The sequence below is a fragment of the Nomascus leucogenys genome, chromosome 14 (genome assembly GCF_006542625.1).
Source record: "Nomascus leucogenys isolate Asia chromosome 14, Asia_NLE_v1, whole genome shotgun sequence".
Lineage (NCBI taxonomy): Eukaryota > Metazoa > Chordata > Mammalia > Primates > Hylobatidae > Nomascus > Nomascus leucogenys.
The window spans coordinates 59,084,676-59,101,758 of NC_044394.1; the positions used below are offsets into that span (position 1 = coordinate 59,084,676).

The window sequence follows — 17,083 nt, forward strand, 5'->3', positions numbered from 1 at the left end:
CTCCTTGTACCTCTGGTAGAATTCGGCTGTGAATCCATCAGGTCCTGGACTTTTTGGTTGGTAAGCTATTGATTATTGCCACAATTTCAGAGCCTGTTATTGGTCTATTCAGAGATTCAACTTCTTCCTGGTTTAGTCTTGGGAGGGTGTATTTGTCGAGGAATTTATCCATTTCTTGTAGATTTTCTAGTTTATTTGCATAGAGGTGTTTGTAGTATTCTCTGATGGTAGATTGTATTTCTGTGGGATCGGTGGTGATAACCCCTTTTTCATTTTTTATTGCATCTATTTGATTCTTCTCTTTCTTCTTTATTAGTCTTGCTAGCGGTCTACCAATTTTGTTGATCTTTTCAAAAAACCAGCTCCTGGATTCATTAATTTTTTGAAGGGTTTTTTGTGTCTCTATTTCCTTCAGTTCTGCTCAGATTTTAGTTATTTCTTGCCTTCTGCTAGCTTTTGAATGTGTTTGCTCTTGCTTTTCTAGTTCTTTTAATTGTGATGTTAGGGTGTCAATATTGGATCTTTCCTGCTTTCTCTTGTGGGCATTTAGTGCTATAAATTTCCCTCTACACACTGCTTTGAATGTGTCCCAGAGCTTCTGGTATGTTGTGTCTTTGTTCTCATTGGTTTCAAAGAACATCTTTATTTCTGCCTTCATTTCGTTATGTACCCAGTAGTCATTCAGGAGCAGGTTGTTCAGTTTCCATGTAGTTGAGCGGTTTTGAGTGAGTTTCTTAATCCTGAGTTCTAGTTTGATTGCACTGTGGTCTGAGAGACAGTTTGTTATAATTTCTGTTCTTTTACATTTGCTGAGGAGTGCTTTACTTCCAACTATGTGGTCAATTTTGGAATAGGTGTGGTGTGGTGCTGAAAAGAATGTATACTCTGTTGATTTGGGGTGGAGGGTTCTGTAGATGTCTATTAGGTCCGCTTGGTGCAGAGCTGAGTTCAATTCCTGGGTATCCTTGTTAACTTTCTGTCTCGTTGATCTGTCTAATGTTGACAGTGGGGTGTTAAAGTCTCCCATTATTATTGTGTGGGAGTCTAAGTCTCTTTGTAGGTCACTAAGGACTTCCTTTATGAATCTGGGTGCTCCTGTATTGGATGCATATATATTTAGGATAGTTAGCTCTTCTTGTTGAATTGATCCCTTTCCCATTATGTAATGGCCTTCTTTGTCTCTTTTGATCTTTGTTGGTTTAAAGTCTGTTTTATCAGACACTAGGATTGCAACCCCTGCCTTTTTTTGTTTTCTATTTGCTTGGTAGATCTTCCTCCATCCCTTTATTTTGAGCCTATGTGTGTCTCTGCATGTGAGATGGGTCTCCTGAATACAGCAGACTGATGGGTCTTGACTCTTTATCCAATTTGCCAGTCTGTGTCTTTTAATTGGAGCATTTAGCCCATTTACATTTAAAGTTATGTGTGAATTTGGTCCTGTCATTATGATGTTAGTTGGTTATTTTGCTCATTAGTTGATGCAGTTTCTTCCTAGCCTTGACGGTCTTTACATTGTGGCATGTTTTAGCAGTGGCTGGTACTGGTTGTTCCTTTCCGTGTTTAGTGCTTCCTTCAGGAGCTCTTTTAGGGCAGGCCTGGTGGTGACAAAATCTCTCAGCATTTGCTTGTCTGTAAAGTATTTTATTTCTCCTTCACTTATGAAGCTTAGTTAGGCTGGATATGAAATTCTGGGTTGAAAATTCTTTTCTTTAAGAATGTTGAATGTTGGCCCCCACTCTCCTCTGGCTTGTAGAGTTTCTGCCGAGAGATCTGCTGTTAGTCTGATGGGCTTCCCTTTGTGGGTAACCCGACCTTTCTCTCTGGCTGCCCTTAACATTTTTTCCTTCATTTCAACTTTGGTGAATCTGACAATTATGTGTCCTGGAGTTGCTCTTCTCGAGGAGTATCTTTGTGGCGTTCTCTGTATTTCCTGAATCTGAATGTTGGCCTGCCTTGCTGGATTGGGGAAGTTCTCCTGGATAATATCCTGCAGAGTGTTTTCCAACTTGGTTCCATTCTCCCCGTCGCTTTCAGGTACACCAATCAGATGTAGATTTGATCTTTTCACATGGTCCCATATTTCTTAGAGGATTTGTTTGTTTCTTTTTATTCTTTTTTTCTCTAAACTTCCCTTCTCGCTTCATTTCATTCATTTCGTCTTCCATCACTGATACCCTTTCTTCCAGTTGATCTCATCGGCTCCCGAGGCTTCTGCATTCTTCACGTAGTTCTCGAGTCTTGGCTTTCAGCTCCATCAGCTCCTTTAAGGACTTCTGTGCATTGGTTATTCTAGTTACCCATTCATCTAATTTTTTTTCAAAGTTTCTAACTTCTTTGCCATTGGTTTGAATTTCCTCCTGTAGCTCTGAGTAGTTTGATCGTCTGAAGCCTTCTTCTCTCAATTTGTCAAAGTCATTCTCCGTCCAGCTTTGTTCTGTTGCTGGTGAGGAGCTGCGTTCCTCTGGAGGAGGAGAGGCGCTCTGCTTTTTAGAGTTTCCAATTTTTCTGCTCTGTTTTTTCCCCATCTTTGTGGTTTTATCTACTTTTGGTCTTTGATGATGGTGACATACAGATGGGTTTTTGGTGTGGATGTCCTTTCTGTTTGTTAGTTTTCCTTCTAACAGACAGGACCCTCAGCTGCAGGTCCGTTGGTGTTTGCTAGAGGTCCACTCCAGACCTGTTTGCCTGGGTGTCAGCAGTGGTGGCTGCAGAACAGCGGTGGCTGTAGAACAGTGGATTTTGGTGACCCGCAAATGCTGCTGCCTGATTGTTCCTCTGGAAGTTTTGTCTCAGAGGAGTACCTGGCCGAGTGAGGTGTCAGTCTGCCCCTACTGGGGGGTGCCTCCCAGTTACGCTGCTCGGGGGTCAGGGACCCACTTGAGGAGGCAGTCTGCCCGTTCTCAGATCTCCAGCTGCGTGCTGGGAGAACCACTACTCTCTTCAAAGCTGTCAGACAGGGACATTTAAGTCTGCAGAGGTTACTGCTGTCTTTTTGTTTGTCTGTGCCCTGCCCCCAGAGGTGAAGCCTACAGATGCAGGCAGGCCTCCTTGAGCTGCGGTGGGCTCCACCCAGTTCGAGCTTCCTGGCTGCTTTGTTTACCTAAGCAAGCCTGGGCAATGGCAGGAGCCCCTGACCCAGCCTCGCTGCCGCCTTGCAATTTGATCTCAGACTGCTGTGCTAGCAATCAGTGAGACTCTGTGGGCGTAGGACCCTCTGAGCCAGGTGCGGTATATAATCTCCTGGTGTGCCGTTTTTTAAGCCTGTTGGAAAAGCGCAGTATTAGGGTGGGAGTGAACCGATTTTCCAGGTGCCATCTGTCACCCCTTTCTTTGACTAGGAAAGGGAACTCCCTCACCCCTTGCACTTCCCGAGTGAGGCAATGCCTCGCCCTGCTTTGGCTCGTGCATGGTGCGCTGCACCCACTGTCCTGCACCCACTGTCTGGCACTCCCTAGTGAGATGAACCTGGTACCTCAGATGGAAATGCAGAAATCACCCGTCTTCTGCGTCGCTCACGCTGGGAGCTGTAGACGGGAGCTGTTCCTATTTGGCCATCTTGGCTCCACCCCCCCACATAGTTATTTATCTTTAGAATTTGCATGTGTGTTATTTTCCAAGCATACATTTTCTGTTTTTATATATTATTAATCTTTTATTTTTAGATTTTTTTGGTTTATATTATGCTTAGAAAAGCCATTCCTATTATTTTCTCCCCGTGGTCTGTGTATTAATTATTAATTTATTGCCTCTCAACTCCAAATTCATCCTTCAGTACATGCTCTGTGATAAATTCCTTTAAGCATTTCTCTTTTACAGTGAGCACAATGTTAAGTTTTCTTAGTAAAGGGCACTGGAGGGACGTGAAGAGGCTCTCCTGTTGTTACATGCAGCATACCGTGGGTCAGCTGTGGGGTATAGGGACATCTAATGGTGACCCATCCATGCATTCAGAATTCATAGTCTTTCAGTGACTTCATAGCCCTGCCTGGCCTAGTAATCACCTTTCTGCAGCCCTTTCAACATGGACACCATATGATTCAGGCCTCCTGCCTGTACTAATGCCTAATTCCCTTTGCTTACTTGTCCCTCCCCATGAGAAGTTTGTCTCCTGTGGCCATCTCAATGCTACTGCTCTTCCAACATGGAGAATACACATTCTGGGCATCCTGCCTGCACTCTCTCTGCATGCCTGTATGCCCAGCCACCACTGTAGCTCACCTATCACTGGAGAGTAGCTTCCTGCTTTCCCAGGAACTGTAGACCAACTTTAGCCTTGACAAACTAGTGAACTCTGACATCCAGTGGGTTACAAATACACATTCTGCAATTTGGTGTGAACCCCAGCCTCGGAAAGGGAGCCCCCTTTTCAAGTTTGACTTTCCTTAGGATCTCTCCCTCAGCCTTAGGGTACCATATAAATTCCCTTATATCTTATAGGTAATCTATTATCATAGTTTAATATGTTAAGCTATATTTCAGTTCTTTTTCTTTGAGATAGGATCTTGCTTTGTCACCCAGGCTAGAATGCAGTAGTGATGCAATCATAGCTTACAGCATTGGGCTCAAGGGATCCTCTCGCCTCAGCCACCTGAGTAGCTAGGATTACAGTTGCAGGCCACCATGTCTGGCTAATTTTTTATTTTTAAATTTTTTGTAGAGATGAGGTCTCACTATGTTGCTCAGGCTGGTTGTGAACACCTGGCCTCAAGCAATCCTCCCACCTTGGCCTCCCAAAGTGCTAGGATTACAGGCATGAACCAATATGCCCAGCCTGTATTAAAACTTTTTACACAAACTTTCCTTGTTTAAATCACTGTGTGGTTTGTTTCCTGATTGTGCTCAGACTAATACAATCTGTTCTAGTACTTGTATAGTTTATTTTTATACTTTGCTCCATCAGGAATCTATGCTGGTATATGCTGTGAGTATGGATCTAGCTTTATTTTTCCCATATGGCTATCCAGCTGATCCAAACATTTATTAATAGCCTTTTCCCCAACTCATTTTAAATGCTATCTTTATTACATAATAAGTTCCCACATGTATTTTTTTTAAATGAACTTTAAATTGTATTCCATTACAATCTGTCTTTTCAATCTCCAGTATCACATCGTTTTGAATATCTGTTTAATATCTGATAGGAATAGTCCCTGGATATTCTTTCTTTTAAAATTTGAACTTTACTAGCAGAATGTCTAGTTCTACTGTTGGAAATTTTATAATTTTTGGGAATTGCATTACATTTGTACATTAGGGATAATTGACATCTGAGTCTTCCCAAGAACTAATGGCTTTTTATTTGTTCAAGTCTCTTTTTGTGTTTCTCAATAGTATTAAACAATTTTTTAATTGGCAAAAGGAAAACTATATATATTTATGATGTATAACATTATTAATGTAAATATATCAATAGTATTTCAGTCATATAAATCTTGCATATTTATTGTTAATTTCATTCATAAGTATTTGATCATTTTGGTTATTGTGATGAAAAATTTTCTTCCATTATAACTTTTAACTTGTTGCTCTTAGACATATAAAGAGTACAAATATCTGTGTTGATTTTGCTGTGGATTATTTTATTGTTTCAAATAATTTCCTAGTTGATTCTCTTGGGCTTTCTGGATACATAATCAAATAATCCACAAATAACAATTTAATCTCCTCTTTTCTCATTTCATACCCTAATTTCTTTTTCTTGTATCACTACATCAATGAAAATATCTAGAATACTTTTATTTTTATTTTTATTGTTTTAGTGGTAAAAGATAGATTTTATTAGCTCAAGGTCCACTGAAGAGCTTTCGGGAAGTTCTAAAGAAAAATCTGGCCATCTTTTCTGTAAAATAAATAGAACAGCAGGAATCTCTGGGTATCCCTTAAACATAAACTATGATGATTCCATTAATATTACCTGGGCTATAAGTAAATGACTTCTTGCAAATAAAAATAACATTTTAGAAACTAGTTAATACCACTAGCCCTAATTTGGTTTTCACTTGCTTGCATTTGTCTAAGAAATTTCTCCATGAAGTACATATTAAAATCTAACAATTATTTCTCATTTATACATAAGTCAAAGCACTAACTCTTACCATGAAAGCAAAACTTACTTCTGAAAATAATCTACAGAAATAATATGTAAACACATAGAGCTTTGAGATAGACGAAGAACATCCTCCTATGTTCTATGGATCAAAATGCAAAGGTCTCCATTATATATGTAAATAAACTCTTTCATTAATTTGGGATATATTGATATTACATGACCATGTGCATACCTATGGAACATGTACATATACTACAGATCAAATCTTGACAATGTTTCTACTGCCAACATACTTTCCATTCCCAACTGCTGGAAAGGAAATAAAAACAATATGAAAACTACTTTTCCTTTTTATAAATAGTTTTTAAGTGGAAAAACAAAGCCAATCCTCCTCATTGCGACATGGAATAAGCTCCAAAAGGTTCAGAGTCAAGAATCTATTCAGTTGTTCCCCAATGTAACAAAGCACATAAGTTTTCTCTATTTGGGAAGCTTCTCCGATCATCTCCAGTGTTTTGTCTTAAAAACTGCTTTATAAGATACGAGGCAGCCATGTTGGTTAAATTATTTCTGCTGCTCACCTTACACCTGATGTACCCATATAGGTTGGCATCTGCTAGCACCATACCCATGATAACCACTGCTAACCAGTTTACTCTGAAGGAGAACAGGGCACTAAAGGCAAATATCACCCAAAGCACTGCACAGACTATAAGTCCCAATCAAAAGATTCTTGATTCAGCTTCTGACACAGTTTTATTATCTTGAGAGGATGACTTTCTAGATTCAAACACCCAATGGTTCTTTCCATCTTCATCAGTGTGACTCCACCAATATAGGCCAACCATTAGTCTACCTGTGATATTCTTTGCTGCCCAAAAGTCACATGACAACAACAAGATAATTGTCATCATACAGGCAATAAAGCTGCTGCTGAATAACTCACAGAGAAGATGGACGATGATTGCACTGACTTGAAAGAGTAAGTGGAAAAACGATACCACTGAATATCTGATTTTTGGATTTTTTTGGTCTATTAGTTGTCTCCTCTTCTGCATCAAATAGTGAAACATCTGCAGTGTCATCATTACTATCCTGCTGCTTCATGGCCCAGAATACTTTTAAATAATGGTGATGATACTAAACTTCCTTATCTTGCATGGGAATGTCTTTAGTGTTTTTTCATTAAGAACAATACTAACTCTTGAATTGAAAAAGAAATGTATTATGCTAAAGAATAGCTGTTTCTCTTTTATTAGAGTTTTTACAAAACAAAATTGGATGTTGAATTTTATCAAATGCTTTTTCAGAAGTTACAGAGATGAACATGATCATAAAATGTTTCTTCTCCTTAGATATGTTAACATAGTAAATTATATTAATAGATTTCCTAATATTAAACCATATTTCAATTTTTGGCATATAATTCTTTTAATGTGACACTGGATTATATTGCCAATACAGGTTGAACATCCCTAATCTAAAAGTCTGAATCTGAAATGTTCCAAAATCCAAAACTTTTTGAGGGCCAACATGAGGCCATAAGTGGAAAATTGCACATCTGACCTCATGTGATGGGTTGCAATCAAAACTTTGTTTCGTGCACAAAATTATTTTAAAAATATTGTATAGGCTGGGCGCGGTGGCTTACGCCTGTAATCCCAGCACTTTGGGAGGCCGAGGCGGGTGGGTCATGAGGTCAGGAGTTTGAGACCAGCCTGGCCAAGATGGTGAAACCCCGTCTCTACTAGAAAATACAAAAATTAGCTGGGTGCGGTGGCGGGCACCTGTAATCCCAGCAATTAGGGAGACTGAGGCAGGAGAATAGCTTGAACCTGGGAGGTGGAGGTTGCAGTGAGCTGAGAACATGCCACTGCACTCTAGCCTGGGCGACAGAGCAAGACTCTGTCTCAAAAAAAAAAAAATGTATAAAATTACCTTCAGATGGTGTATATAAGGTATATATGAAACCAGTGAATTTCATGTTTGGACTTGGGTCCCATCCCTAAGTCATTATGTACATGCAAATATTCCAAAATTCAAAAATATCCAAAGTCTGAAACACTTCTGGTCTCAAGTATTTTGGATAAGAGAGTCACAACCTTTTTTTTTTTTTTTTTTTTTTTTTTTAAGACAAGGCCTTGCTCTGTTGCCTAGGCTGGAGTGCAGTGGCACAATCATGACTTACTGCAACTTCAACCTCTGGGGCTCAGGTGATCCTCCTGTCTTATCCTCCTGAGTAGCTGAGACTACAGGTATGCACCACCACGTCTTTTAAAAAACTTTTTTGTAGAGATGACGTCTCACTATGTTGCCCCAGGCTGGTCTTGAACTCCTGGTCTTATGTGATCCTCCTTCCTTGGTCTCCCAAAGTGCTGGAATTATAGGCATGAGCCACCTCACCAGGCTGGTATATAGGTATTCAAAACTGATATATTTTTAATAGGGTCCCCTTCCAACAAGCCTGCTATGCTAAATATCCTCAATGCACCTTAAAAATTTTTTTATTTTATTTTAGGTTCTGGGATACATGTGCAGAACGTGCAGGTTTGTTACATAGGTAAATGTGTGCCATGGTGGTTTGCTGTACCTATCAACCCATCACCTAGGTATTAAGCCCCACATGCATTAGCAATTGGTCCTGATGCTCTCCCTCCTCCCGCTTCCTCAACAGGCCCCAGTGTGTGTTTTTCCCCTCCCTGTGTCCATGTGTTCTCATTGTTCAGCTCCCACTTATGAGGGAGAACATGCGGTCTTTGGTTTTCTGTTCCTGTGTTAGTTTGCTGAGTATGACGGCTTCCAGCTTCCTCCATGTCCCTGCAAAGGACATGATCTCATTCCTTTTTATGGCTGCATAGTATTCCATGGTGTGTATGTACCGCATTTTTTTTTAATCCAGCCTATCGATGATGGGCACTTGGGTTGGTTCCAAGTTTTTGCTATCGTGAATAGTGCTGCAATAAACACATGTGTGCATGTATCTTTATAATAGAATGATTTATATTCATTTTGGTATATACCTAGTAATGGGATTGCTGGGTCAAAGGGTATTTCTCAGTGTGCCTTCTTGATCACTCTGTACTCTACTCTGTTTTTGCCCTAGCATTAAAGTGCCATTCTTAGTTTCATGTAATGCATTTTGCTCCAAATTCAACCTTGTCTGCAATTGATTATAATTCTCTTTGTTTGGTTTGCCTTTGCCTAGTATACATTTGCCTACCCTTTTATTTTCAACCTTTCTGAATCATTTTGTTGTAGCTGTGTCTCTTGAAAACAACAGATTTGCTTTGTGATCAAGTCTGTCTGTAAGTTCTAAAAGGCATCTGATATGACAGATATGTTTGTTTTTAGTTATATTATTTTATGGTATACTCTTTATTTTTATAGCTTTTAGAAAATCACTTTACTGTATATTTTATTTTCATTTTTTCTGTATGTTTGTCTTATCATGATTAGGAAGGCCTGTATTTCTACTTTAGTGAATATCTTTATAACTCTGTGTAATTCCCTTAAGTCAATCTTTAGCAGTATCTATTAATTCACCACTATGGAAATGACAAAATTAGTGTATTTCCTTTTATTACTCTTACTCTCCCTTTATTGCAGCACTAACTTATAGTTTATTATATTATCTTTCTTGCGGTTTACCTTTATGCTGTTTAATATATTATATCTCTATTATTTGTCACCTTGAAGTGATTCCATTTGAATGCCAGCTATTAAGAATGAGAAAATACGTATTATAGCTAAATTAGAATCCTCTGAGTCCTAATATCTCATTGTAGATAATATATGACTTAAATAAGTTTTTTATTATGAAAAAGTAAAAGAATTGGGAAGATCTTCACAGTAAGGGCATTCTTCTGAAACCCTGTTTTGAGGGGAAATGTATCATTCTGGTTGGAATTATTTATATTAAGGGCACAATGGATATAAAAGGAATTTTAATATTAATTATGAATCCCTTGTCATGACTCCTTATAAAACATTCAGAATTATTTGATTATACTCAAAAATTAAATATGAGAGGATATATTCAGGTATTCATTCTGAGTAAGATTTCCCACATGCTATCTTTCTCCATTTATATTTTAAGCTGCTTCTGCAGATAGAAAATGTCAAATATTTATATAGGTCAGTGACAATGGATTTAAGGTCATGTTTTTCCATAAGCAAAGATTGGATTGTTCGATACATAAGGTTAATAGCATTGTTTCAGCAATTTTCTTGAGCTTTTAACTAGGGTTGAACTTATTGTTTGGTTGGAAAGAAATTTTGGCTTTCAATTTTTCCTGAGAAGCCAGTGAGGAGTCTGATTCCTGGTTAAAAACCTATGTGTGATTTTTTCAAGCCTGACCATAGGCAATTACAAATAATTTACCTGCCAGGCCTCATGGGGAAAAAGCTACCTTTGCCACACCAGACTTGGTGCACAGCTAATGCACTGCAGTCTCTGTAGGGAGTTGCAGTCAAGGATTCAGAACCCTTAGCTGGTCATGTTCTTGGAATATTTGTATTCCTAGCTCTGGTACTTTCATTTCTAGCTCTCTTCATCTGAGGCCTTGGGCCAAGTCCTCCTCAGGCCCTCTGTCAAGACCTCCTTGTTGGGGAAGGGAGAAGGAAGCCTTAAAGACACTTTTCCCTACTCTGAGTCAGTACTCAGTACTTTTCCACTCCTAGACTTCCCTCCTTGCCCTCCCCTCAACCCCAGGGTGCATAAAATTGCTAGAGCCTTTTGTTTGGGACTCCTTCAACAGTGAAACTATCCCCATGTCTGTACTTATCTTCAACCAGTGCACAGTTCCATGGAGGAAATGGAATAGGGCGAGTAGGCACTTTCTCCAGTTTAGATTCTTGCTTATACTATTACTGTAAATAATCAAAGGCTTACCCTTTTATTTGTGGCTTGATGTCGTTAATCAGCTACTATGACAGCTCAGCTCTTTCCTAGCTTAGTTGAGCTTCTGACAAGTCATTGGTTTCTAGTGTAAAGCTGTCTGCCTTTTCTAGTGGAGTGATTAAAAGATTAAGGGATTCAACTAGGTCCAAATGTAGCGAGGAGTGCCAGAGGGATATAACATAGCCACTAGAGGAGGAAAAAAAATCCTTTTACCCTTGTTTGGGACATGGGTTCATTTCCTAAGAAACCTCTTATACTGGATATCTTCCATTTGCCCTTCCAGATCACTCTCTACTTTCTCTACCCTATTTTGTGCCCTAGGAAGGTGATCCATAGGGACTGATTCAATGAGGTCATTCACACTCTTACTTCTAGCTGGCTTTGGTCAATGGGAGGCACCAGCAGGAGATCTGCAGGTGGGAGGAAAGTGAGGTCAGGGTATTTCATCTCCTGATTTCCTCCTCACCAGATTGCCATGGGATGGCTGCATCCTTCTTCTGAAGGCAACATGATTCTTTGCTTGACCAAATTTTAGTCAGGCTTCTAAATCTTTTCTTAGACCATCTGTGCACTTCCTTGTAAAATTTCGTTTTAGCAAAGGAACCCTGCTAAGTCAGTTTGGCAAGAATCCCCTACTCTTAATGTCTGATCATTCTCAGTATCTGATTGGGTTCCTCATCCTGCACCATCCCCCAGGTGATGTCTGATCACCCTGGCCTGTTTTCAGCAAGAATCCTGTAAGTCAGTTTAGCCAGAATTCCCCTTACCCCTGATGTTTCCTCTTAGTAATTATCTGTCCACTGATCCCTACATGCTCCTTGGCTGTATATTCCCACTTGCTTGTGCCATATTCAGAATTGAGCCCAATCTCTCTTTCCCATTGCAACATCCCATTGTCATGGTCCTTATACCTATCGATGGGTTTCCAAGGGACCAATGCTATGGTCACTTTATTTAGGACCATAACAACATACCTATTGTGTTGGTCCTCAATAAAGTCTTTCTTACCATAATTTAACAATGTCATGAATAACTTTTTCCTTAACAAAGGCCAAAGAACCTGTCAGGCAGCCCTCTTCAGACAGTTCCCTCCTCTTCAGTCCTAGAGGTGGTATGGCTATTGCACCATCTAAACTCTGCCCACACCTACGTAAATATTCCCTTCTATATTTCTTTGAAAATTATTTGGTTTGAGTGTGCCATCAATCTGTTTCTTCCTAGCAATTTGACTGACTTAACAGCTCCTTACATAAATAATTAAAAAGGAAAATAAAATCTAAAATACTTTTTAAAGTTATAAGCTAAAAGATAACAATAGATTTTAAAAACTACATTGAATACATACATCAATAAGTGAACATGTATTAGGATAAAAGGGAAAGTCATAGAAAAAACACTTAGCATGATGCCATGTATGCAGTAAGCACTCCATAATATCTGCTTAATGTTATTAACATATTAGCAAATAGAACGATTTGTCTGAATTGAGTGTCTGAAAATGACCAACAAATATCTTGTATATTTGTAATAAGAAGGTTGGTGGTTACTATAGAGGCAATTTCGTAAGGGCAAAACTACCAGTGGGAAGTACCTGAGGATTGAGCTCCCTCTCAGAAATCCAGGCTCTTATCACTTGACTTAAGGTGTTAGTATATCACCAGAAGGGAACTGTGGTGGTTTTAAATATGTATACAAATTCTTTGACATACTTCTCCTCAAAGAGTAGTACAAAATTCTTGGGATTTTCTAAATAGACCATCACATCATCCACAAACTGGGACAATTTCATTTCTTCGTGTCCAAGCTGCATGCCTTTTATTTCCTTTTCTTACCTTATTGTGCTGCCTAGGACTTCTAGTACTATGCTGAGGAGTACTAAGAGCAGACATCTTTGTCTTGTCTCAGTCTTAGGGGGAAAGCATTCAGTCTTTCACCATTAAATATGGCATTAGCTGTAGGTTTTATCATGAGTGGATGTTGAACTTTGTCAAATGCTTATTCTACTTCAATTGACATAATCATGTGGTTTTCTTTTTTAGCCTTTTAATATGGTATACTACTTTGATTGATTTCCAAATATTGAACCAAGTTTGCATCCCTGAAATAAGTTCTACTTGGTTATGGTATATAATTCTTTTTAATTGCTGAATTCTATTTTTTAATATTTTGTTAAGTTTTATGTCATCTATGTTCATGAGGGATATTGGTCTTCAGTTTTCTTGTTTTGTACTGTCTTAGTCTATTTTGGGGATAAAAAATAGCCTCATAAAATGAGTTTGGAAGTATTTCCTTCTTTTATATTTTCTGGAAGAGATTATGTAGAATTGATGTTATTTTTCTTTAAATGTTTAGTAGAATTCTTCAATAAAACCATCTGGGTCTGAAGATTTCTTTTTCAAAATTTAAAAATTATGAATTCAGTTTCTTTAATGGTTCCAGGGCCATTCAAACTATCTGTTTCATATTGGGCGATTGTGATAGTTTGTGCTTTTCAAGGAATTGGTCCATTTCATCCAAGTTGTTAGATTTACGTATGTAAAGGTATCTGTAGTATTCTCTTATTATCCTTTGGAATAATAAGGGCCTATAATGACACTCCCCTGTTTCATTCTTGATATTGGTAATCTGTATTTTCTTTTTCTATTTTCCTTGTCATTCTTGCCAGAGGTTTCTTAATTTTATTGATCTTTTCAAAGAATCAACTTCTTTTCATTGATCTTCTCTATTTTCTGTTTTCAATTTCACTTATTTTTGCTCTTCATTATATCCTTGTTTTTGCTTGTTTTGAGTTCATTTTGCTTTTCCTTTTCTAGTTTCTTGAGGTGGGAGTTTATATTACTGATTTGACTTTTCTCTTTTCTAATGTAAGCATTTTAGTGCCATAAATTTCCTTCTCAGCAGTGCTTTACGTGCATCCCACAAATTTTGATATTTGCATTTTCATTTACCTTCAGTTCAATGTATTATCTTTTAAAATTTCCCTTGACATTTTGCTTTTTGACCAATGGATTATTTAGAAGTGTGTTGTTTAGTTTCCAAGTGTTTGGGGGAATTTTTCTGTTGTGTTTCTGTTATAGATTTTTACCTTGATTTCATTGTGTCACAGAACATACCATGTATGATTTCAATTTTTAAAATCTGTTTAAGTTTCTTTCCTTCATGGCCCATGGTATGGTCTAGTTTGGCAAATGTTCCATGGGTGCTTGAAAAGAGTGTGTATTCTGCTTGTTGTTGGGTGGAGTATTATATAAATGTCAATTAGATCCTGTTGGCTGATGTTTTTCTATATCCTTATTGATGTTCTACAGTTGTTGAGAGAGGGACACTGAATCTAACCATAATTGTGGATTTATCTATTTCTTCTTTTAGATCAATCAATTTTTGCTCCACATATTTTATAGCTTCTGTTGTTTGATGCATACACATTTAGGATTTCTGTATCTTCTTGCTGGATTGACCTTTTCATCATTGTCTAATGTCCCTCTCTGTACCTGGTATTCTTTGATCTGAAATCTGTTTCATCTGATATATTAAATCCACTCCTGCTTTGTTTTGGTTAATGTTTTTATGATATATCCCTTTCCATTCTTTTACTTTCAGCCTACATTTAATGTGTTTGAAGTTAGTTTCTTTTAGACAGGATATAGTTGGGTCATTTAAAAAATTAACTCTGCCAAGCCCTTTCTTTTAATTGACGTTTTTAGGCCACTCACATTTAATATAACTATTGATATGTTAGCCTGCCAATTTATTTGTTGTTTTCTGCTTGTTCCCCCTGTTTTTAGTTTCTTTGTTTTCTTTTACATACCTTCCAATGGGCTATTTGAATATTTTTAAAATACTCTCTTTTGATTTATCTATGGTGTTTCTGAGTGTATTTCTTTGTATAGGTTTTTTAGTGGTGGCTCTAATTATCACATTGTACATAGAAACTTATCAGAATCAACTGGTGTCAACATTTTACCAGTTCAAATGAAGTGTAGAAACCTTACCTCCCTTTATATCACTTTCCGCTGCTTTGTTTATAATATAATTGTCTTAGGTATTTCCTCTACATATATCTCAAACTCCTGGGCTCAAGTGATCCTCCTGCCTCAGACTCCCAAAGTGCTAAGATTATAGGTGTGAGTCACCATGCCTAGCCTCAAGATTTCATCTTTAACAATAGTTTTTATATGATGTACCTTAATGTAGCTTTCTTCATGTTTCTTGTGCATGGCATTCATTGATTTCTTAAATTTGTGGGTTTGGAGTATTTATCAAAATTAGAAAAATTTTGGCCATTTTTTAAAAGTATTTTTTCTGTCCCTTGTTCCTCTCGAGACTTTAATTACACATATATTAGACGGCTTGAAGTTGCCCCAGAACTCAATCATGTTCTATTCATTTAAAAAAATGATTATTTTCTTTCTGTGTTTCATGTTGGATAGTTTCTATTCCTATGTCTTCATGCTCACTAATCTTTTCTTTTGTAATGTCTAATCTGCCAATAATTCCATCTAGTGTATTTTCCATGCCAGAAATTGTAGTTTTCCTCTCTAAAAGTTTGATTTGGAACTTTTAAAATATCTTCTATATCTCCACTTAGCTTTTTGAACACATGGAACCCAATTATAACAATTGTCTTAATGTCCTCATTTGCTAATTCTAACATTTATGTCACTTCTGGGTCAGTTTTAATTAACAATTTCTTCATAATGAGTCATAATTTCCTGCTTCTTTGCACACCTATTTAAGTTTTGATTGAATCTCAGACAGTATGAATTTTACCTTGATGGGTGCTGGATAGTTTTGTATTTCTATAAATATTCTTGAGCTTTGTTCTGGGATAGTTAAGTTACTTGGAAACAGTTTGACACTTAGGATCTTGTGTTTATGTTAGGTAGTCTTGAGCAGTACTAAGTCTTGGGCTATTTTATGCCCTACTACTGAGGCAACATCTTTTTGAGTCCTCTACCCAATGTATCATGAATTATGAGGATTTCCAGCTTGGTTGATATGAACAGGTACTATTCCAGTTGTGAGTATCAGGTACCACTGTCTCTAGTCCTTTAGGGTGGCTCCTTTGGCCTTGGATAGTTTCCTCATGTGCATGTACTGATCAGTACTCTGCTGAATACTCAAGGGGGACCCTCTTCAGGTCTTTATAGAGTTCTGTATGTAGCTCTCTCCTTTCTTCTATGTAGCTCTTTCTTCTCTAGCTATTAATACCTTGGTCTCTCTGAAGTCCCAGATCCATCTCCTTGACTCAAGGAAACCACTGGCACCCGCCCCTAGGTTCTCCCTCTCTGCACTGTAGCTTGGAAACTTTCTCAAGGCAGTAAGCTGGGACAATTCTTTTTTTTTTTTTTTTTTTTTTTTTTGAGATGGAGTCTTGCTCTGTCGTCCAGGCTGGAGTGCAGTGGCATGACCTCGGCTCACTACAACCTCCGCCTCCTGGGTTCAAGCGATTCTCCCACCTCAGCCTCCTGAGTAGCTGGGATTACAGGTAGCCGCCATCATGCCTGGCTAATTTTTGTATTTTTGTAGAGGTGGGGTTTTATCATGTTGGCCAGGCTGGTCTTGAACTCCTGACCTCAGGTGATCTGCAAGCTGGAACAATTCTAAGTCTCACCTCATTGACTTCCTATCTCCCAGGGGGCTTTGTTTTTTGTTGCGTGATGTCCAGTGTTTTGAAAAGTGTTTTTCATAGGTTTTATCCAGTTTTTTTTTTATTGTTTTAGGCAAGAGGGTAAATCAGCTTGCTGTTATTCTATCTAGGGTGGAACAGTGACTTGCTTCCAATGAACAGAATGTGGAGGAAGTGACAACATGTTACTTTTGAGACTAAGACATAAAAGGTATTTTGGCTTCTTCATTGCTCTCTCTCTTTTGGATCAGTTGTTCTGGGAGAAGCCCGCTGCCACAAATTAAGGACATTCACGCAGCCCTTTGGAGAGATCCAAGTGGTCAGGAAATAAGAATTTCTACCAACAGCTAAGTGAATATGCCATCTTGCAACTGGATCCTCCAGCCTCAATCAAGCTTTCGGATGACTGACATCTTGGCTACAACCTCATGAGGGACCCCAAGCCTGATCTACCTAAGCCACTTATGAATTCCTAACTCGTAGTAACTATGAGATGATGTTTATT

The 17,083-nt window shown here is 38.2% G+C and overlaps 1 protein-coding gene and 1 pseudogene across 1 annotated transcript in view; both read right to left on the reverse strand.

The window, feature by feature from the left end:
* Positions 1–17,083, reverse strand: part of M1AP (meiosis 1 associated protein) — a 92,585-nt gene that overhangs the window by 66,242 nt on the left and 9,260 nt on the right. The gene's annotated exons all lie outside the window — the stretch shown is intronic.
* On the reverse strand, positions 6,772–7,137 carry LOC105738916 (annotated as a pseudogene).